Source organism: Indicator indicator, chromosome 2 (assembly GCF_027791375.1).
Source record: "Indicator indicator isolate 239-I01 chromosome 2, UM_Iind_1.1, whole genome shotgun sequence".
Taxonomy (NCBI): Eukaryota; Metazoa; Chordata; class Aves; order Piciformes; family Indicatoridae; genus Indicator; species Indicator indicator.
The window spans coordinates 48,685,036-48,708,379 of NC_072011.1; positions in this window are offsets into that span (position 1 = coordinate 48,685,036).

Sequence of the window (23,344 nt, forward strand, 5' to 3'; positions counted from 1 at the left end):
AGTTAATTTTTAACAGGCATTTTGTAAGAGCTCCATTTAGTGTAAGTTTACAGAGTTGTGAAATGCAAATTACACATGTTCTTGTAGTAAAAACTGGAATTTAGGATTGCAGTAGACTTTGACATAAAATACAAATATTCTTACAAAGGACCTACAGCTAAACTTTGGAACTGCAGCTGCATCTGAATTGCCTGGCTTCCCATGTTGGAGTATCTGCCTCAAAAGGGAACTCCAGTGGCATCAGAGCAGACATGATTCTCTATAGCATTGAAACTGAAGAGCTTGTTTTTTACGGACTGAGTATAAGATATGCTGATGGATTTGGAAGCACTCACCTAATCAATCTGCAGCCTTTAACTCCTTTATTGAAGGAGGCAACCTTGATAGCTTGGTATCCATTATATAAAAGTTGCCCCACTTTCAAGAAGTAATGCTGCAGTTCTGTAGCAACAGTACAGCAAATCATGCAAGAAATTGTAGGAGATGAGTGACTTTATTTTAAAACAAAGCTGATTCCATTCATACTTTCATATCCCCACTCCTACTCACAGGGCCTAAGGCTGCCCAACATACATGCTCATATCCAGGTGTCCTGTCCAGACTTCACTGCAATGACACAGAAGACCAGTCAACTATCAACTCCTCCTCATGTCTCTTCTTCCTTAGCTGGCAGCTCCTAGTTTTGGATGTGACTTTTTTTACCCTTCAGGGGATTAATCTCTCCATCCTGTTCCACCTCTGAGATTTACTCACGCTACTTTGTCTCCCAATCTGCGTGACCTGAAAAGCTGCACACAAGTGTGTTAGGATGCTGATGACCTGCTAACCCAGGTGCCAGCAGCACATGACATTCTTGTAACTCTTCTCCAGCTGTGTTTTTGCAACTGGACTTAGCCATTTACTCTCCTAAGATACTAATTTTAACATTTCTACTACAATTCACCACATCTACACCACCTTTGGTGGGTCATTTGTAAGTAGCATATGAAACCTTTTCCATTGCAGTCTGTGTAACCAAGTTGCCCCAGTCAGAAGGATGCAGGCTTTCTAGTTACGTAGAAAGGAAGGGGACAGGATCCTGCCTGATATTCTGGAAAGTGAAATACACCCACAAAGGAGACAGACTCAGTGAATGATGTCAGTTGTTGATGCTGAACATATGGGAAATGAAAAGTAGATTTGATGAAATGGATAGAACAACACTCTGTAGGTAAAATTAGTGAATATAGCCAGAAGTAATGAGTATGGGAAGGAAAACAGCAAACATAGTACAAAGCAGGAGTTCTTTCCATTTCAGATTAGAACCTGAAGATGACAAAAGAAAGAAGGAAAGAGATACCAGCTGAAGAATAAAGTGTGGATGAAGGATCTGCGAGCACTCTAGAAGAAAGCTGAAATTCTCACTAAGGTGAGTGCAAGTTTGAAATAGAAAATATCTAGGAAACACTTTTGTGGCAAACAGAAATACAAGTTACTGCATATGTTGCATAGGATGTTATCTCACATAATTGTTCTTGGTCAAACCACACAATAATAGAGGCAGATCCATCAGCCCAGTGTTCAGCCCAAAGGGGTTTCCAGAACAAGGACTAGTTGTGATGGTTTGAAACTGTCTTTTTAATTTTTTCCTTGCAAAGTTCAAACAGAGAAAGTGAAAGAATGTAAATAAGTCACTGTTGGGTGTAAGAAAGCAAAATAATGATTGCTCTAAACACTTCCATTGGATAGATAGAAATGTTTAAGAACTATTACCCAAAACAAAGTTGGACACTCTGCACACTCTGCATTCTGCAGCCAGGGCAGTTGCTGAGCTCTCTGGATGCTGTTTCTTCTTCTCTTCTGGCAGAAGATAACACACTGACCTTGGCAGCTAAGTTAACAACTTTCTGCTTTAACTAACTCTGCTTTCTGCCAGGGGAGTCTGGGGGGGAAGCTCCTGGGAGAGAGGCCCCTTTGGGAAGGGTCCCCTTTGGGGGGAAGCAAAGGGAGCTTGGTCGTGATTTTCTGTTGATTGTATATATTTGTAAATGTTGTGAGTTTTGTATATTTGTACATATTCATTGCATTTCATTGTAGATTGTAGATTCTGCTTGTAAATACAGCTTTCATTTGCTTCCAGACTCGGCTAGCCTGGTTATTGTTGGTGGGGGGGGGAATTTCAGATCACACTGACACATTTTTATTTTTGGCGCCCAACATGTGGCGATTTATGTAGGCAGGCACTCACTGTTTTGCCTATACAAACAAAACGCTTACTCATACACTCGTCTGCCAGTATATACCTTAGGCCTACATGTGAGACCTAAGTGTACACCTGTAATTTAAGACAGGCATTCCCTGAATAGTTACAGTCTTCAACAAAAGTAGAAGTCCTCTGATTGTGATGAAGGCACCACATGCCCAGAATTATGCCCCCAAATACTGCAAAACTTGTCCCAACACATTTGGGCAAGTTCCTTCCTTCCACTCTCCTTTCTGGAGTGGGGGACAAAGGCCCAGGCACCAGCCAGATGGTAAAACAATCCCAACCTGCCTTGTAAGGGGTAAACAATTACATGCACCCATCACGTCGCATGCTCATGATTTTTCCATTTAAGGACACAATTCTAGCTTCACGCTTTCTATAGGCTAAAGCAGGTTGTTGATAAGAGTGCCCATTGGCCAGATCCAGCCTCAAGAAACTTATAAATATTACCCCACTTGTAAGCAAGTTGCTCTCTCCTTTTGCTCTCTCCTTCAGAGCTTTGCACGCTCTCGCTTTGCTTGAACTTTGTAAGTTTGCAGTGCTTAAGCCATTGCCTGTAAGTCTTCTCACTCCCAGATGCATACATACTAGCGGCCTCTGCAACACGGAGAAGAAGCCAGCACTCTGCGAAGGCCACCATGCCTCAATTTGCCTAAGGAACCTGAAAAGGAGATCCCATCACTGAAGCTACAAAAGCCAGCATCGAAAGCCAAGTCCCAGTGGATTGGAAGAAGACTCTGCTGTGTGTAATGAGGACTGGACTCCCCAAGGTAAGCTTTAATCCAGAGGGGGAGGGATTAGCCCAAGCCCAGCAGTCCAACATCTGCTACAGCTATAAGCAGCATACCAAGTAGCCACGACCTCTGGTATAAGCAGGAATAATGCTTAACTGCCCTGAGTGACCCCGCTGTTCATGGGAGACAAATGGAGCCACCCGTTTTGCTGCTCCACAGCCCTGTGCCGTCAGGGTAATATAAACTCGGGACTTCCCGAAAGAGAGTCTCATCCACTGTCTTTTGAGTTCAAGCAAAGGACTGCCTTGTAACCTTAAATGGGAAGCAGTCACCGAGAATTGGCATTGCCAGCTCACTTTGAGCCAAGCAAGGGGAGGTCGCCGCTCTGTGTATCCGCACCCCTTCCCTGAAGCCTGTTGCTGCCGGGATCGGAGACATCGGAGACATCCAACCCCGCCTACCAGGAACTGTCGCCCCACCCCACTGTGTGGGCCAACCCTGCGAGGGCCAACCCTGAAGGACCCTGCCCTGCCTCACAGGACCACTCCCCCAGGACCGGCCCTGCCGGGTTGACCCTGTTCAGGGAGTTGCACTGGCCCTGCCAGCCCCAGCCGCCGCAGTTGCATCGTGGGACCACCCTGTCAAGGGAAGCCACCAATCGGTGGAATGTCTTGCCCCTTCCACAGAGGTGGGAGGAGAAAGAAAGTCACCACCAGGAGGGAAGCACCCCTCCATGTCCCACCAGTGACTCAGCTGCAGCCTCAGACCCGGGAGCCTTCCCCTACCCAGAATGAACCAACCCCAGGCCAGCCCTGGTCAGACAGTAAGCAGCGAGCAGCCAGCACAATCCAGCAACTTGCTTCGCTACAAAGACACAGTTTATCTTTTCACATGACAACACTCACTAACATTCAGTTCAAAGCACCCGCACCTAGCTGCATGACATTCTAGCTTGAATTGCCTTTTGATAGCATTGTAAATTTCTCTGTATATAGTTAAAGCCACCAAGCTTCTTGTCAAGTCACCATCTGGTGGACAAGCAGCAGAACTGCACCCTTCATTCCCTTATTTGGAAATTAATTCTGTAAATATGCTAATTGCGTCAAATTGTACATACTAAACCAGTTATGGGATGTATTTTCAAACTGTGCACTAGAATCTCTATATATAAAATAGCAATTAATAGGTTAATAATAATTTTAATAATTAATAAAAATATTTTTCATAATTCAAATATCATAATTCATAAATTAATAACCTCTTTATCACACTGCTGTAAGGTACAGAGAAATATCCAGGTTTTGTTTGGGTTCTAAAGCTGCTCTAAAATGTATACAAATAAAATACAGAAAGTGGTTCAAGTGTGATAGTTGATGAGAAAAGGGAAAAAAAAAAAAAGCAAGATAATGCATTGAGAATCCAGAAAATATAAATGCAAGATAATACAGCAAAAATGTAAGGATCTGAGAGAATAAAGAGAGAGAATATGCAGTTCCATCTCTTACCCCTTTGATATTTACCCCATGTTTCAACTCTGTGTTGGCATCTCTCAAGTGTCTTGCTCTCTTTTTCCCTTATTGCTCTACCCACACCCCAAACACTCAAGTCAAATAACTGCTTTCTGTTCCCTTTGCCTAGTTAGTTTTAGGAGACTAAGTTTAGCTCTCTTGAACACATCCAACAAAAACACAGGCATATTTATGCAGGGTCATATGGACATTTCAGTATTAAATGTTTAATTTTAGGATTCCTTGTTGCTATCTGCCAAACTTTATAGATTTCATACTCTAATAACTGAACCAAAAAAATTACAGCTAATTTTGAAGCTCTAGTGGGGATGGGAGGGAGGAAGAGAAGAACCCTGAAACTGCAAAATTACTAGTGCAGTCTGGTTAGACAGATGGTGATTTTCCACATATTGCTTTCTACAAAGAATAGTGATTTTTCTTTTCTTTAGTTTTCCACTCTGGATTGTTGACTTTGTTCATCTTGCTTCTGCTTTTCTTTTAAACCTCCTTTTCCCCCCAATTTTCTTAACTGCTGTTTCTAGGAACCTTTAACATCCTAAGAAACAGCAGACAGAAACCTTTAACTGTTGTATCACAAGAGTAAAAACAACCTATTTTCTGCAAGTCAACTGATTGTTCTTTGTTTGAGGTTTTTTTGTTCCAGTATAGGACATTAATCCAAAAGATAAGAAAGTTCTGACCCTAGTCTGACTGCATCTCCATCTGTACTGAAGATACTTTGTATCTGATACAAAGAGTTACACAAATTTAATTTCTTCCCACATGAGAGAATAAATGCAAAATTTCATGGGAAAAGAGGATGGCCATTCTGTTATATATGTAAGTGAAAATAAAAAGGGAAGAAAATAGATGATGTTAAACATACAAATTACTTAAGTAACTTGCATTATTTAACTGTTCCATTTTTACAAAGAAAGTTATGTCACTTTTTCTCAGAAGCAACTTTTTGTACCTAGAAAACATAGACCAAATCCTGCTTTTATCCCTCTCCAATAGTCTCCATTCCAAGGTAGAATAATAAGAGAATATATTTCTAGAATGACGGGACATGATCTCATAATACAGGACTCTGTGCTGCAACTTATCCTTATTTTAAGAATATTTGACAGGCCCTGCAAATTAAGTTTTGTTGTACCAGGAATCCTTGGGTTATACTTTTTACTTGTGGTGCATTAAACTAGTTTCACTCTCTAAAAGTTTAAATAGTCTGATTTCATGATTAGAAACAACCTGGAAATAAGCTGAAGCTCTTCTGAATCAGCAGCTCCAGTTCGTGTATTGGAACAATATTCACAATGTATCCCTGTTGATCAAATTAATTGGGCCAGATAATCTGAGGCTGGTTCAAAGGCCAGTGAAATAAAAGAAGCACCTCCTTTCTATTTCAATTAGCCTCATATCCATCTCTCAGGCATTGAGTTCAACCCAAGTCCAGACTCTCTGCTCTTCCTAACCACATACTGTCTTGGCTTCAGGTATTGCAAACCTGAAGTGATGAAGACAGTACTGAGCTATTCCCCCATCCAAACATTGCAAAACACAGTGTTTGTGCATGGCTTTCTGCTAGTCTCTGTGCCCTGGTGAATTTCACCTCTATATTTATATCAAGATTTTTGAGCTGGGTTAAAGAGTGAATAAATAACATCCGTAGAGTGATGGAATTATCACTTAAGTAAGATTTTGGTCCATAGTCTTGGAACTGTGTCCAGAGGAAAACAAGATGTTGCATCTTAATAAAAAAAAAAAAAAAAAAAAAAAAATTAAGTTAAAAATGGATTGTGCATTATTTCTTGTCTTGCTGATGGAAAAACAAATAATAAACAGCTAGTTTGTTCAAGTGCATGTTATGTACTCATTCCGAATAATATGTGTGTACCAAGAACATTTTCTACTATACAATTCTCTTACTATTTATAACTGTATATTTCTCTTTGCCTAGAAATAACCTCACAGCATCACACAGTAGAAAAACAATGGCCAAAAAAAATTAACTACCCACAAATCAACATTGTTGCATGGGCTTGCAAGCCAGAATTTCAGATGATTGAGAAATCCAAGTCTATTTTTAATGTCATGTTTGTCCCCCAACCATTGCTTCATCAGCATGATAAACGTTACAATTCCTGGCTCAAAAAAAACAAACCAAAAACTACCCAGGCCAAACCATGTTTAGGGAACTCTATAAGCAGAGTGGAACATGTGTATCCATAAATTTAAACAAAAGAGTAACAAACAAATAAATGAGTTGCATTCAGTGTTCTCATTTGTGCTACGCTGTGATATTATACTTTGGAATTTAGTGCAACTAGGGGACACAGGAATCAAAGCTCGTTAGTTAATTTGTAAACTCCCACTCATTGTTACAAGCAATTTTGTAGTTTACCCAATGTATTTATTTTTTATTTAACAAAATATACATTTGTGAGTTGTTGAGGAGACAGGCTGTACCATGTATCACTGCTAGTATGTGTAATGTTTACCCCAGGCTTTCCTAGTCAAGAAAAACAGATAATATTCAGAGACAAATCTGAAACACTGTGTTCATCTGAGGTTATGTGCTTCACCTTAAACAACCACCAAAAATAAACCTGATGTACAAAGGAGTCAGAACAATGAAATACAGCTGATTAATGGATGGAGTATGCAATAAAAATGGCTACATAGAAACATCCTCTGTGTTACCAGGGTATTGACATCACAGCAAATAAGTACGAAGACTCTGAAATATTTACCTGCTTGCTGTCACCACCATCAGCCTGTGGTCAACTCTAATCTGATTTTCACAGAATGTCCACCATTTGGAATTTTGGGGTTGGAACTAGATGATCTTTAAGGTCCCTTCCAACTCAAACCATTCTATGATTCTACAATTCCTTATTTATGAGACTCTGTTTCTTACTTTATCAAGCCTATGCTGATGATCAGGATTTATTTTCTTAGTTTAGATTTCTAGTAAAGAAGAGTTTGGTAACATTAAATTTTGCTATTTCCTTACTTTGAAGAGTCAAACAGATGGTCAAACAACTTTTATAAAGCCCCCTCAACCAGAGAGTTCAACAAAGACACCATCGCTGTATTTCTGCCACTTTATTTCTCCTATTGAGAGATGGCAGAGAAGGGCAAACAAAATGAATATTCATTCCCCTTGATTCTACTCTTCTAAAATAAACTGTATCATCCTAAACTCACAACAGAGGAGCATTTCTTCAAAGTCTCAAGGGGTCTTTTTCAAGCTAAAGGAAGTTTATGATACAATGTGGAGCAGTTTCATGCAGTTACTCCTGAGAATATATAATACAATAATTGCACATTCAGCTCTGGGGTGGAGTATTGTTGGAGTGGGTCTTTGTCTCATTTTATGAATTGAAATGAAAAGTGCTCACTAAAAAACAGTGTTCAGTTGGCTGGTTTGAGTTATTCTTCAATGTGTGATTGTGGTCTTTATGTGCTTCACTAGTTAGAAGTTGTTCTCAAGATAGCCTTTTAGTCCTCAAGACTTTTCATGTCATACTCAATACAATAGCATTGGGGTGTTTCATATGTACTGTCTTCAAAGTATATTTTCCATGCTGTACCTGAAATAATGGCAGCCATTTCATTTTTAAATTGTGACAGATACTTATATGCTCAAAATACAAGCCCATTGCCTTCTGCTGCACTTCTAAACCACAAGACTGAGAAATAAGAAATGCAAAAATTCTCTGTCACATTTGATAAAATCTGGGTTTAGTGACTTGCTTATTGTCATCTTATGGGAATTCTGGGAAACACATCAGAAGACCATCCTTTCCATTCCTAGTAGTCCTCTGTCTCACTTGATGCAGGTTGTGATGAATATAATAAATGATTTCTGTTAAGGATAAGCTAGGAGTAAAATTCAAGGATTCTTTTTTTTTTTTTTTTGAGAATGGGTGGGGGACTGCAGGAGACTGTGTGTTCAAGAAACTTAAACAAAGGGCTGTGCACTTTCAAACCAGACAAATCAAAGCTCCGAGGGCATCAGACCAGAGATAAGACGCTGTACCAGCCCCATCCATGCACAACTTCAGATAAGAAAACCGAGGAACGGTGTGGGGCTGTTCAACAGACTCTGAGAAAAAATAAAAAGACTCACACCGAGCAGAATGCACATGAGCAAGGAAATCCCACTCATTCTGAGAACATTCTAAGAACTCATTATCATATCCCTGCCTTCTATTTAACATAAGCCTGTTTATGTAAATGAGATAGCTGTATAAGAAGGAAAAAAAAGCTATTGTAGTTGCTGTGATTTGTCCCCCCAGCCCAGTGCCCTGTTTGCTTGCTTTTATTCCCAACAAAATTTTAAAAGAGATTTTCTGGTCAGCTCATTTATAACACAGGCGATGACACAATCTTTGAACCCACATCCAAAGGCACTAGCTGCCTTGACTTCACAGCTCTGGTGCCTCCTGAGAGCAGACATATCTTATAAGCTGCAAAGTACAAGGGACTTGTGACTTAAAAACAAGCCATGCGATTAAAATGCAAGTGTATAACCTGAAATTGTGCACAGAATTTCAAACTGCACTTTAACAAAAAATTTTCTCAAATTGCTTGCTTCAAAATCCTTAATAATATTATCTTTAATGTGAACTTGCACATGTAGTGCATTTGAAAAATATTTTTAGTGGGAATTCTTGCTGAATCTCTCAGCCTCACTATTACACTAAATTTATTAACCAAATAGACATGGTGGTTGAAAATGGAATCAAATGTAGTATGGAATGAAAACAAAAAAGGCAAAATTCTAATCTAAATTCTATTCAAAATTCTAAAACTTTACATAGCTTTTATTAACTATCTACTATTTTAAAACTTCCTCTCTTAATACAAAATAGAAATTTAAATGTAACATTTATTTAACACAATGTGAAATCCAGTTTCACTCCACAAAACGTATCTCTGTTAAGACACGTTCTGGGGTTTTGACATAGGTATGCGGCAACTACCATTCCCAGTCCATTGCCTAAACTGCTTTTGTATCCATCACAAGAAAATACATGCAATTAAGTGAACACTATGTTTGTACACTCCCCTCAGCTTAAAGTGGTCTAAGTACTACACAAATATTAGTTTTGCTTAGATTTTTCAGAAGGTACTAATGTTGTTTTTTGAAGATGGATAAAGGAAAAATTCTGGTAGATTACAGAGGTGCCATTACAGTGGCATAAACTTGGCTGTTTTGGATTCCACATACAGTAAAGTAAACTCAGTCCCTTGGAAAAGTACAAGAAGAATTATGTCTTGGTGAGAATAAGTATCTCTTATATGGAATAACTACATGGTGCCCCTGGAAGAGTCAGTCTGCATGCAGCTGCAGCCTGTTCCTGCAGAAGGATCTAGGAAGCCCCTTGTAGTATCTATTCTTCAGTGAAGGCATTAGCAGAGTTGCACACAGTAACAGGCATGAATTTACACCAGAGTCTCCGATCCAAAAATCTTCTGAGTTGTTTAATATCTGGGCCCAGATCCAGAACTGAACACTAAAACCTCACATCTCTTTATAATTGGCTTAATAATGCTTTCTCTTCTCTTAATGCAAATACCTCTGCAATTCAGTTTTCAAGAACTAGAAACTGTGGCTTTAGGAATGTCTGCAAAAACCCCTGTCCAACCCCGCATACCTGAAATTTCTTATGTGGATATGTTATTTAATTATTTTCCACTAACGTTTAAAATTGTTAGTATAGTAATACTAACCCTCACTTCCCAGGACAACAATAAATGAAATTAAAAAAATAAAATAAAAACTAAAGGCTCTAGATTTAGGTAAGAATGGGTAAATATATATTTATTTAGCCTGACAAAATGGGACTTAAATTTTCAAACTTGACAAATTATCTTTCAGATGAAGCAATAGGGCCTAGGCTGCTACCCCTACAGTGGTAATTGCTAGCACCCATGAAGCATGCTGGTCCAATAGTATTGTAACTACCCTCTGGTAAAAAAAATGAAAGCATTTACCAAGCTGGAGTATGAATAGCTAGGCCTTACAGCATAATCCCTTACAGTGTTTTGAGAGAGTTAAAGTGGGGGCTGAAAGGTTTTTTCCTCCCGTGGCTTGACTAGCCTGTGCCATGGTCATGTAACAGTACAAACAGTCTTTTCCTATCTGAAACACCAATGCATTAGGAGCATTCTGCTATTCTGAAATTTAAGACTCCCCATTGACATTGCAATACTGCAGCTCTCAAACAGTTGGGATCTATCTTCACCAGAGTACAGTGCTAACTATCAAAGACTAAACATAATCTGCTTCTGAATCAAGAGCCTTAATATCAATAGGAACCTCTAAGCAGCTGGAAAAAGATGCCAAGCTGGTTTGTTAGGATGCATGCTGAACATCACACTGTGCAGAGAAATGGCTAGAGATAAAATGCCATGAGCTGCACAATCCAAGCTATACTAACTATAAACAGGATGACATGTCCTTGAGAGGCTGATAAGAGAAAGCTTGGCAAAGCAGTAAACAGGAGATGAAGCCAGGTGTTAAAGCTGCAAGGCAGAAAAACATTGCCGATACCATATTCCAATCAGCGTACAGTAACAGGTGTGTGAACAATGTATTTTAGCCAATTGCAGGCTGATGTTATTCACATGGACAGCACATAATACTATAAAAGCCTGTGTCTTGTAATAATAAATGAGCAAGATTCTGAACTCATATTGGGTCTATGTCTTGACTCTGGCTGAGCAGGATTTTGACTCATATTGAATCCGTGTCTTGACTCTGGACAATCTCCTACATTTGGCGCCCGAACAGGGACACAAGTTAGGACGTCTCTATTAAGGATCTAATTGCATTGCAAGGAGAAGACGGGCTATGCTGAGAAGCTGTGGCAGAAGCTGGCAGAGAGACGGGTTACTATGTAACTGTTTCTGACCCAAAACAGGAGTGGTGCTGTGAGGCAAAAAGATGGCGGCAGCTGGATGTGAGGTCACGTCTCACCTCCTGTATTGGGACCTAGGAACCCCTCGCCGGAAAAATGTGCGGACGGGGGACAGGAGATTGCAGTGGGTGGCATCCTAGAGGGAGAGCTGGAAATCAACTGAGCACGCCAGTTGTTGGACCTGCAGCCGAAGACCGCCTTACTGAGTATGAGTTGGGAGGCAGCATTCATGCTACTGCTTGCTAAGCAAGGTGCTGGCGTGAGCATGAAGAGGCTCAAAGAGCTCCATCAATGTGTAAAAGAAAAAGGACATTTGAAGGACCCTGAACTCATGTTTAGTATCACAGAGAAGTGGGAGGCAGGGACAGTTGAAGTGCGAATGGGATTAGGAGCGGGAGGCACTCACCCCATCGCAGCCCTGCAGAGAAGATAAGACAGACACAGGTCACTGGACAAGCAGTGGTGCCACAACCCAGCCTGCCTGGCCTGGACCTGGCATGGCCTCACTGCCAGCCTCCGGCAGCTGGAGTCCAGCAGAGGACAGGGCAACACTGACTCACCACCGCTGCCACAGACCTGAGGGCCACCTGAGCCGAGAGAACTGCGCTGCGGCCCGCCCCAGAGGCGTGCGGCCCTGCAGGAGAAGCTCTCCAGCCTGTATCATAGGAATCCACCTCAGCCTGGACCTGTACTTCGACACCTATTAAGGTGAGCCACCAGGAACATAATGGGACAGAATCTAACAAAGGAAAAAGATTTAGTCACTGGAATTTTGGAAATGCTCCTACAGGGTAAAGGTATAAAAGCTAGTGACTATGATTTAAGGAGGCTGCTTTTATGGGGGAAGCAATAAGGAATTTCTTTTGCAGCTCCACCTTTAGTGTTGCTGCATGACAGAAGCTGGTTAGTTATTTATGGGATGCCTTAATGAAAGGAGATAAAGAACTTGTAGATATGGCTACTACCTGGTGAATGCTTAATGAAATGCTTAAAGACACCAAGCGAGAGCAAGAGAAAAAGGATGTGGAATTTAAAACAGAGCTAAAAGAAAAGGGAATTGATCTGGGTGTGGGGGAGATAACTAAAACACACCAGTACTCTCTGCCCTCCCCCACCCCTAGCTGCCCAGCTGCTCCAGAAAAGGGCGCTGGTGAGTAGAATCTCCTTTTCCTAATGAGCAGCTTAAAATCCCTATGAAGTGGAAAAGTCCCCGAGATTTTGTTCAAATGTCACTGGTCTACCCTAACGCTCCTCAACAGCAGCAGTAATTTTCCTCCCCTACCATCTGACAGTGAGGAAGAAAGTGAGAAGGAGATCTCACTATGGGCTGTGAGGTCACAAAAGACTGTGGGGGGAGGAGAATGTCGACTTTTACCTCCCTGTGGTTAACTGTAACCCCTCCATCACCATCGAAACATTGCCAGCTGGTTCATCAGAAAGCTACTTCAGGGGGTGATTTGGAAATGCCACATACGGTTACCACTCCAGAGCAGATGCATTCCCTTATGAGTGTTTCTGATAACTCTAGTGAGCCCATGGGTTTCCCTGTGGAAAAGCAGCTCCAGGGACTGGTCAGCAGCATAAATATCAAGTTTGGGCTCGAAAGTTGTGCAGGACTTGCACGCAAGAAAGTAAACTGTTTTGGTAAGGTCAGAGCTGGGTTGTGGGACTGTGCTAAGAAGGGAGATAAGATCAGAGAGATTAAAGCAGTGCCTGACACTGAGGTTGCCTTGGAAAAGCAAGTGAGAAACATTGATTGCCAAAGACTTTTGTGTGCCTTGGGAAATCCTGCTGTGAATGAGGTGCTAACAGCTTGCACGCATAAACATCCAGAGACTTTGGCAGTGGAAGATTTTTGTAGCTTCTCCCCCCAGCCTTTAAATTTTCAAGCCCCATGGATATCAGTGTGGAGCAGAGGAAGGAGATGGCCCCTAACTGGGCCATTGGGAGCCTCAGAGCGGTGATGCCAGCCTGCCCTTAGGCCTGAATCCAGGAACACCGCAGGAGCAGCAGCAGCACAATGGCAGAGGAACGGCTGCTCGCTATCGTCACCCTACGGCCCCGGTCAACATCGCCGTAATCAAGTACTGAGGCAAGCGGGACTGCAAGTAGCCCCAGAAAAAGTACAACAGTCAGCGCCTTGGAAATATCTTGGGTGGTCTATTAACGACAGCATCATTGTCCCCCCGAGGACTATGTTTAAGGCTGAGTTAAAAACTCTTGCTGATGTTCAGACCCTTATGGGAGATTTCCAGTGGATTACGCACCATTGTTGGCATTAATAATGCAGATTTAGGGCCACTGCCCCCCCTACTCAAAGGCTCTGAAGCAGCAAGCAGAGCAGAGCAGTAACCAAGAGGAGCCAGGCTGGGAAGAGGATGAAGAGGAGTTCTTAGGGATGTCACCCCTGCCTTGTGGAAACATCACATTTCCAGAAGCAGCAGAGAATGAATCTGCCCCTGCAGACCTGGAGGGAAGCTACCCCACAGCTCCCAAGAGACCCTCAGAGGAGAGCTGGGCTGTCCTCCCTCCGGAGCCAGCCCCAGCAGAGGGCAGCCCCTCTGAGAGCAGTGAGAGTGTTTCCCTTGTGACTCAGATTGCAAACCTTGCCAAATCTCTCAGAATCTGCTCATCCTTCTGCACCTGCACGGCAGTCAGCAGCATCCTCAGAGCCAGCAGAGCTACAGAGCTCAAAGAAGTGCAGAGCAGAGCACAGGACAGGACAGAGACTCTGAAAGAGGAAGGACCAATGGATCTCTGAGTCTTTGAGCTGAACTGGGATAGTGGGAAGTCCACCCCTTCCAACAATGGCAAGAAAGGTTCCAGCACTGAAATCAGTGAGGACTCAGCTGCAGCTGCCCACAGAGGTGAACTGGTGGCAGCAGTGGCTTCAGGCACTTACATGAGAACATTTCTGTCCTGCAAAGCCCACGAGGACTGAGCTGCAGCTCAAATATAGCTCTAGCTGGAAAACCTATTGTGGGAGGTGACACCAGTATAAGGGGTGACATTGGAGGGCCTGCATTCCCTCTGGTTGATGGTAGAGGTCCCTGAATCTGCAGCAGAGCTCCCAGGGTGCAGTGCTCTCATCTATGTCACTTTTGGAGTTTTCTATTTCTCTCTCTTTAGAAGTCAAATTAATCATTTGGTTGTCTGTGCAATATTCCCTGTTCTGATCTACACTGCACCTCCCTGAGCCTTTTCTAGCTGGGGTGAAAATCAGGAACAATTCTAACAGCTGGTAGTTTTGTGGATTTCCAAACCTTTTACAGACTTGTAGTTAGCAGCAATTAAAGGAATTCTACAGAGTCAAAAAAGAAAAAAAAAGTACCCCCCTACCCTTCCTCCTCCCTCCTTCCCCCAACCCTCCCTCCTTCCCCCCTCCTTACCGCTTCCTTCCCTCCTCCCTCCTTCCCTCCCTCCTTTCCCCCCATCCTTCCTTCTCCTTCCTTATCTCACTCCCTTGTTTTGCAGCTGTTGAAGGTCTGCAGAAACCTGTGTTCTGATTTTAAAGTAACAGCGTTAAGTTTTCTTAAGAAAGGTATCTCACCATTTTATGCGAACTTGACATATATATTGTTTTTATCATTATTTCTGATTATAAGGGATTGGGGAAATTTATTATTTCAGTGTTTGTACTTGTTGTGTTTTCACAATAAGCACTTATATGACAAATCTGACACTTGTAATAAGGTATGTTAAGTGTTATAGAAAATGATGTTTGCTTATAAGTCTTCAGTGATTGTATTAAAGTATTTTTCCTAATCAATAAGCATAACACCATGTAAGTGCTACTGAGTTTATGAGTTTATAGGTTAAGGTTTTTCTTTTCTTTTTTTCTGGTTCGAACCTTCTTTTTTTTTGTGAGTCTGCTGGCAAATTTCAAAAAGAGCTCTATGTATATGGTAAATAAGTTTTCATTTTTGAAAAATGTGCATTATCTAACATACCGTCTTTTTTGTTGTTGTTTTCTTGCACATTACATTGATGGTTTAATTTTCAAATAGTTTCTTAAGTTTTTTAGGACCTTTTTTGGTATTAGCCGGATTTAGGAGTTTATTTTAGGAACGTTATAGAGTGTTGTTTTGGGTTTTGTGTTCATAAAGGCTTTAAGATAAGGATTATAAGAATATGAGTAGCGACAAAAAAAAAAAAATTCTTTTCCCCTTTTCTGATAAAGAGGTTTACCGTAGGGAAAAGTCAAGGCTAGGAAAGGGATTCATCTTTTCCCACCTACAGGTTTTTCCTGATGCTAGCATGGCAAAGCCAGTGCAAGACTGAAAGGATGGGACAAACAGCAGTGCCCGTGAAGCTGACAATCAGCTGACCTCTGAGTCTGAACACAGTGCTTGTTTAACTGAGATCAGAAGTGTTGATCTGAAGCTGATCACACGTGTGTCCCTCGAGGAAACGTCTCATTCAGGACTGAATGCCTCAATGCCTTAATGTCATGTAATTAAGGAATATGTTTATGTGCATTTATATAAGTTACCAAAATGTTATAGTTAAACAATGTTTACCCAGGAACAGACAAATGGCCCAACCTACCTATCTGGTAAAGTTAATTTGTTATCGCAATTGTGGGGTATCACTCATGTTCCCAGTGTTCCCCGTTCCCCTATATGGCACACTGAAGCAACTTTTGCAAAAACAAAGAGGGGGAATGGCAGGAGATTCTCCAGAGGCCCAGTTAAACAAAGGTATGTATGTTTTAAACCTTTTGCAGTTCTCGAATGATCCCCAGGAAACACCAATGATACATCATTTCAATTCGTTGACCACCACCAGTGTAATGCCATCAGGTGTCAAAGTAAAAGTTTGGGATCTAGAAACAGGTCAATTGTCTGATCCCTGTGAATTAATAACCTGGGGTGGAGGATATGCTTGTGTCTCAACAGGTTTTGGACTACATAAGGTCCCAGCAAGATGGGTTTGACCGGTGCCTTCATCATCCTTTGGATGCTGACTGCAACAGCGGCCTTGCAGATCCCAAAGCAGCTACAACACATCAAATTTAGGAAGACTAGCTTGCTGGGTAGTCAAGCAGGTGAATGCCACTAGTATGGGTTTGATGAATTTGAAGGATTGTGTTGTATGGATCTGCAAAATCACTCTAAATCTATTCATAAAGAAATTCAGCGATTAATTGTCTACTCTCAAAAGGTAAAACAAGACAGCAGTCTATTTTGGATTAGATGCTTGGCTGGGCCTGAGCGTTTGGCTGAAAGGGTTAGTGGAGACTGGACTCTTAATATTAGCAATAGTGTTAATTGGTTTGCTATGCCTTAGTTGTGCTTTGTCGTGTATAAAACGCTTATTATTTCACATTACCAATTAGGCTTGGCTTGTGCAAAAAGGAGACAGGGGAATTGTAGAGAAATGGCTAGAGATAAAAGGCCATGAGCTGCACAATCCAAGCTAAACTAACTACAAACAGGATGACATGTCCTTGAGAGGCTGATAAGAGAAAGCTTGGCAAAGCAGTAAACAGGAGATGAAGCCAGGTGTTAAAACTGCAAGGCAGAAAAACATTGCCAATACCATATTCCAATCAGTGTACAGCAACAGGCGTGTGAACAATGTATTTTAGCCAATTGCAGGCTAATGTTATTTGTGTGGACAGCACATAATACTATAAAAACCTGTGTCTTATAATAATAAATGAGCAAGATTCTGAACTCATATTGGGTCTGTGTCTTGACTCTGGCTGAGCAGGATTTTGACTCATATTGAATCCGTGTCCTGACTCTGGACAATCTCCTACAACACTGGACTTCTGCTACAAAAGTACTGCTCAGTCTGAAATGAGCTGCAGACAAAATGAGACATACTAAGTAAGTACAATTTGACCTCACCAGAGAGCTCCCCAGATATTTACTCATATTTAGAACGAGTCTGGGACCAAATGTTCTTAAGCTCTTGGAATTTCTGAATAAGTGTTTTGTCAATTCCACTGTCCAGTGAGGATTGGAAACAGAAGTGCTGAAAACTACAGGAAAAATGCTGCTCCAGCGCAATTTTACAGTCTCAGAAAATCTGGACAACTTTTATAAAGTTTGGATCAGTGATTGCATCTCTTTCTGAACCAAACCTCTGAACTTTTAAAGTCTGGCAAGAATTCAGAAAATTTGTTTACTTTCTCCATGAGACAATTAAAACTGTACATGTCTGCACATTTAGGACCTGACACTGTTTAAACACACAAAGACCACTCTCTTCTCACCTGGAAAAGACAGTGATATTGACATAAGGGTAATTTTCCTGTTCCTCAGGGAATAGCCAACACCGCATTATATTTGAACTTAGCAGTTCAGTCTAAATATATCTATTTCCCCCACAATTCCCTGCCAAATGGGAGTGAGTGCAATCCGCTATGCAGGGGGGTTTTAGTCATTGAGCCCTTCTATATCTGCTGAAAGAACAGAGGTTGGTAAAGACTCTTTCCTGTCAGCCAGCTTGCATCAGCAGCCTGGAACAGTTTTTCCTGGGCACCCTTTGTCCTTTGTCTTTGAACACAGAGGCACAAACACTTGAGAGGACAAGTGCTGTTCTCTCAGTGAGGCACGACCACAGCACACGACCATTGAATTACTATCACATGATCCCCAAATTCAGACTTGAGAAACACACTGTGACTTTGAAAAATAAAACAAACAAGCAGCCAAAAACTAAGATTCAAACTTGTACCAAATATTTGCATATCGATGTTTATAAAATGTACTGCTAAGTGCTAGCTTTTTTTTATTTACACATAAATAGATCAATGAAACAAAACCAGTAAAACCAGAGAATTCAAATAGAAAAAGTTATCTGCCAAAGTGACCAAAGTGGGTAAAAGTCAGTGCTTATGTTTTATTTCTATGAAATCATGAAGAGGTAGCTTGAATGATACTCATTTGTACACTTATACTTTTTACAGTATTCTATTATTTTAATAAAGTGGTCATTGTAAAGAGTGTAATTACTAGCTTTGGATAAAATTAGCTATTCTGACTTAATTGATGCTATTTACTTTTGCAATCCAGTTCTCCAATTAATCATGATGTTCCTTTGGCTTGCCAGAGTTTTCTGCAGTGGCAGCTGCTATCTGGTAATATCTATCATCCATATCAACAAAATATCAACCTCTCTCTTTAAATTTAGTAATAGGTTGTTTTGTCATTCAAAGCAAAGTCTGGAGGAATGATCTTCTGAAACCTTTTGCTCTCATTGACTTGATCAGATTTTAGAGAAAGTCAGACACAATATCACACAACAGAGATTAGCCCCTCCCTCCAAGCCTTGGTAAGTGCTAAATAGTATATATTTTTAAATGGCACACATTTCTAATTAATCTATTTTACAATCATTGAGAATTTTCCTGGGAAAAATATCATCAGACCAAACTGTAGAGCATAAGTGGGAAGAAGTATAAGAAAAGGGTTGCTTTTCTGAATCAAAAATTTTCTGAGGCTTCCACTTGCTCTCTCAGAAAATGGCTGCAGGAATGAATACTGCTACAGTATTGTACAGGAAAGCCTCAAATCCACACATTCTGATGGCATGTCAAGATGATCCAAGAAGGCTGTGCTTGCAGAACTGAATACCAGAAAAAAGTACTTTTGAAGAAGTCATCTGGATGTGGGTCCTTTTTTGACTCACCTTCAGCTTTCTATGTCTGATGTCTGTTCTTTTCAGCCTATATTTCTTTACTGTAGTTGTTATTATTTTTCTGTTTAATGGGTAACAGATGTGAGTTTGTCCATCCCACTTCCTGTCACTGCATATATAAATGTCTTTTTGTGGTTCACACATACAGAGATGGAAGCACCACCTTCTGGAAGTTTAGTGGGGTGGATAAAATGGGTTTACTTATACATATATACATATACATACATATATATATATATATATATATATATATATACACAAACATATCACTGGAAGGGCTTTTAGTTATAGGACAAGATGGAATTGCTTTAAGCTTGAGGAGCATATATTTAAACCAGATATTATGAAGAAATTCTTTAAAGTGAGGGTGATGAGACACAGGAATAGGTTGCCCCGGAATTCATGGATGACCCCCCCTGGAAATGTTCAAGGCCACGCTGGATGAGGCCTTGAGCAACATGGTCTAGTGGAAGGTATCCCTGTCCGTTGCAGGGGGTTTTGAACTGGATGATCTTTAAGGTCCCTTCCAACCCAAACCATTTTATGAATCTATGAATATATTTATTTGTTAAGAAATGTAATCTGAGCAATTACTTGATCTCACAAAGAAATTTAAGAGTAAAAATATATTTTGAAAATACATATGCATATGCAGATTCAGACGCATTACTTAAGTGATATGATTTAACCATATGTTCCCTATGTTCCCTGAACCTATTGGGAGTTATCCAACTCAAAGTTTGGGCCTGATGGAATGAGAGTGGGGTAAAGATGAAACTAACGACATTCTCTTACTAAACATCTTTGACAATGGGGTGTCACAACAAAACTGCTGTGGATTATTATGTTTCCCACTCATTAGGGCAAGGGCTGGATCCAGAGAAATCCCGTTATTTTCTGAAGAAATAATAGGATCGTTTATGGAACTTACTTAAAGCTGATGAAGTGTTTACCAAATCCAGCATATGGCTCTGGTATCAAGGGTGGAAGAAATCATGGTAAAAATAAGAAGAAAGTGATTAAGGATGGAGAAGCAACAAACAATAAAACCTCTTAGCTCTTATGGAATCTTATAGCATCGGACCTAGGACAAACCCCACCTGACTGCTGCTTTGAGGAAGAGGCTGTTATTCTCTTGCTAGTCTTGAGCACTAGGGTGAGCTTTTGAGATCCTTGGTTCTTAAGACAGAGATTCCTAGGCCTCTGCAAGCAGTCTCAAAGCCTGAAAACCTGAGCTTTACTGAAAACTCATCTCTAGTTATCATTACTACAATTGTGTGCCTGCATATCTGAATTGGAAGAAATTTAAGTCGTTAGGCAGTCAAATGTAGTGATGAATGTGGCACAAAAGCATGGAAAGACTGTAATAAAGAAGGAATCACCTAATACTCAGAGAAGCAGCAAAATAGATTTTACATTTGTTTTAACTATGATAAAATCCATTGTTGCTGAAGCTTATTCACCACTCAGGTCTACTTAGTAAGCTAAGAAAACCACACATCTGGCTCTGCTTCAGGTACCATATAGAGGATTTTGCTGTTATATATCCTGTTAAAAAGTCAGTGGACATGGTAAAATTTTTCTAGTCTTTCCAAAACATTAATATTTCTAAAACATTACCCCAGAGAAAATAAAGATTTTCACCTCAGATATATCGGATGTGTTAAACAAGTCCTGTAAAAATAAAGTAGAAAGCAAAGACTGATTAATTCTTATTTTACTATTGCTAAACCACTTTTACATTAAGGCATCTTATCTGTCGGTCACTTTCAGCCTCACAATCAAGAATTGTCAGTGAATGGTATAGTTCTGCATTGATTCAGATGTGGTGCTTTCCTCAAAAGCTAAGCAACACTTTTATATATTCCAGGTAGGCTCTCATGAGCCTACGAGCCACATTTGTGTCTACAATAATGCACGTTTCAATGGAAACTGTTAAACTTGGTTTTTTGCATCCAATGCTAAACATATGCAAACAGATATATGCATTATATTGCAGAAGCCTAGTTCAGCATCAATATCAGGTGTCTTGTTCTATGACATTGAGTTAGATGGAAATTTAGAAATCCGCTGTATGTTTGCTCTTTCAGATGGAGATGCAGGGAGTTCTCAGCTAAGGAGTGAAACAGGGGATGGTGGAATTTCAAGCATTTGGCAACGTGTTTTGTTCTGTATGACACAATACTAATGGAAATATACAAACCTGAATACCACCTCTTGCCAGGTCAACTTCAAGGAGAAGTGAGAGAGAATATCCCAGTCAGCAGAACATTTTCAAGTTAATTCTTACCTCTGAGCATATGTTTAGTTTCCACTCATTTCAACAGGACTTAAGAAAAGGCTTTTCTAATTGAGGGTTGATATAAAAAAAGTGGCTCACTACCTTTCTGAGTCAGGGCTGATGGAATAAACTGGAATAAACAAATAATTTTCAAAAATTCCATGCAATATATAACACACTCCCATACTACTAATGACTTCTTTGGACATACAGAAACGTTGTCCAAATACTCATGTTACATACTGGTCACCTATTCTAAAGCAGGCCAAAATGTCTTGTTTAAAAAATAAAATAATAACTTTTGGTTACCCCACAGGTTTGCTCCTTGTGGAGGAGGTTCAACACATGGGAATTTTTTGTTTTAGTTTCTTTAACGAGTCCTGTAAGCAGTTGTTTCATAATACAGTCTGAAAGGCTAGAACAATTAAATGACCACAGATGTGTCAAATGATGCAGGAAAACCATGGACACTTCCAAATGAGTAGGCGGAGGGTGTGAGAAGACCATATCCTGTAATATATGAATCTCAGATTCTTTGGCATGCAGCTTATTTTAATGGAAATGTCCCAGTAAGCCTGGAACAATCTAACAGTTTTCGAAGTGTTTCAAATTAACAGAATAAAAGTGCTGTTGAGAACAACCTTTATATGCTGTGGTGATTTTGAATTGTCCTGAGAACAGTATATTAAAGAATATGCAAGAGGTAAAAGGACCAAATTTTAATTGCATTCACAAGCTGTAGGTGAGAAATAATTTCATAAAGAGGATAAAGAGTGCAAGGAGCATAGAGGAAACAGTGCTGGTTGCTTTCACCTACTTTTGCTGACTTTGAGCTTGGATCTTAGCCATGGACACAGCTTGCAGCAATAATAGGGTTGTTCTAAGTTATGTCATCTTCAAATGGACCTCTGTGGAGGCTTGTGCTGCAAGTCATTACACAGGAGCATCATCTGTCACTTTGTCATCTGAGTCTCCTAGTGAGTGATTATGTGAGGACTGCTTCTAGTCCTTTTCTCTCCCATTATACCTGAAGGAAAGCAAGTCTCAAAGTTGTGATTGTGTGGTCCTAACTTGAACTGAGCCACCCTTGATAATATTGGTAGAAGGAGAAAAAGCAGAGATTTCTTAGCAGCAAAAAGTAGACAGCAGGTTCCCCCACATAATAAGGCCCCACATGAAACTGCGTGCCAACGATACCTGACCTCTAAGCTGAATGCTGTAGGATGTAGGTAATGACTCTATGTGTGAGTAGAAGAGGGAAATGGGTGGGCAGGCAGAGTGATGACTGAGCTCCCTACAGGAAGCATCAGATTTCAAATCATGGAGCATTTGAAGGGACATATCTCTCTTCCTGATGCTATTCTTTTGTCCCCTGCATAAGAGATGGATCAAGACTGCAAAATCCTAAACATGGCTTACTCTTCTCTACATCTGCCTGGGTTTTTTGCAAAAGAAATAATTTAGCAGTCCTTGTTTTAAAAAAAAGAAAATAAAAAGAAAATCAACAAAACTGTGAGATTGCAATTTGGCGAGAAAGCAACTCCGGGACCAGCTCCAGTGGACTCTAGCTGAGCTGTGCTTTATTTTGGTTTATTTTAGGGGCTTCCTCGGGGCAGAAGGACCCAGACAGACCCTGCTGGTCATCCTCTCACATGCTTGCTTGGGAGGGTGACATAGTTAGGGGCAATAGCAGGAAATTTGAACAAGGAGAAAATGGGAAAAAATGCCGAGACTTCAAGTGAGCTCTCTCAATGGAATGCATCAAGTGCTGGGTCAGGTGAGAGAGTGCAGAAGCCTCAGCAGTAGCCTGCATAAATCATAGAAAGCAGTAAGGCAGGATAAAAAAAAAAATTCACCATCTTAGTAGAAAAATAATGGTCTTTACCTGGCAGAAGAAGATCATGCTCTTGATGCCTGCCAAAACGGAGGTAGGAACCCAGACAGAGCTCCCACAGAAGGATGCAATGCTACAGGTCACTGGCTGTAGTGAATGC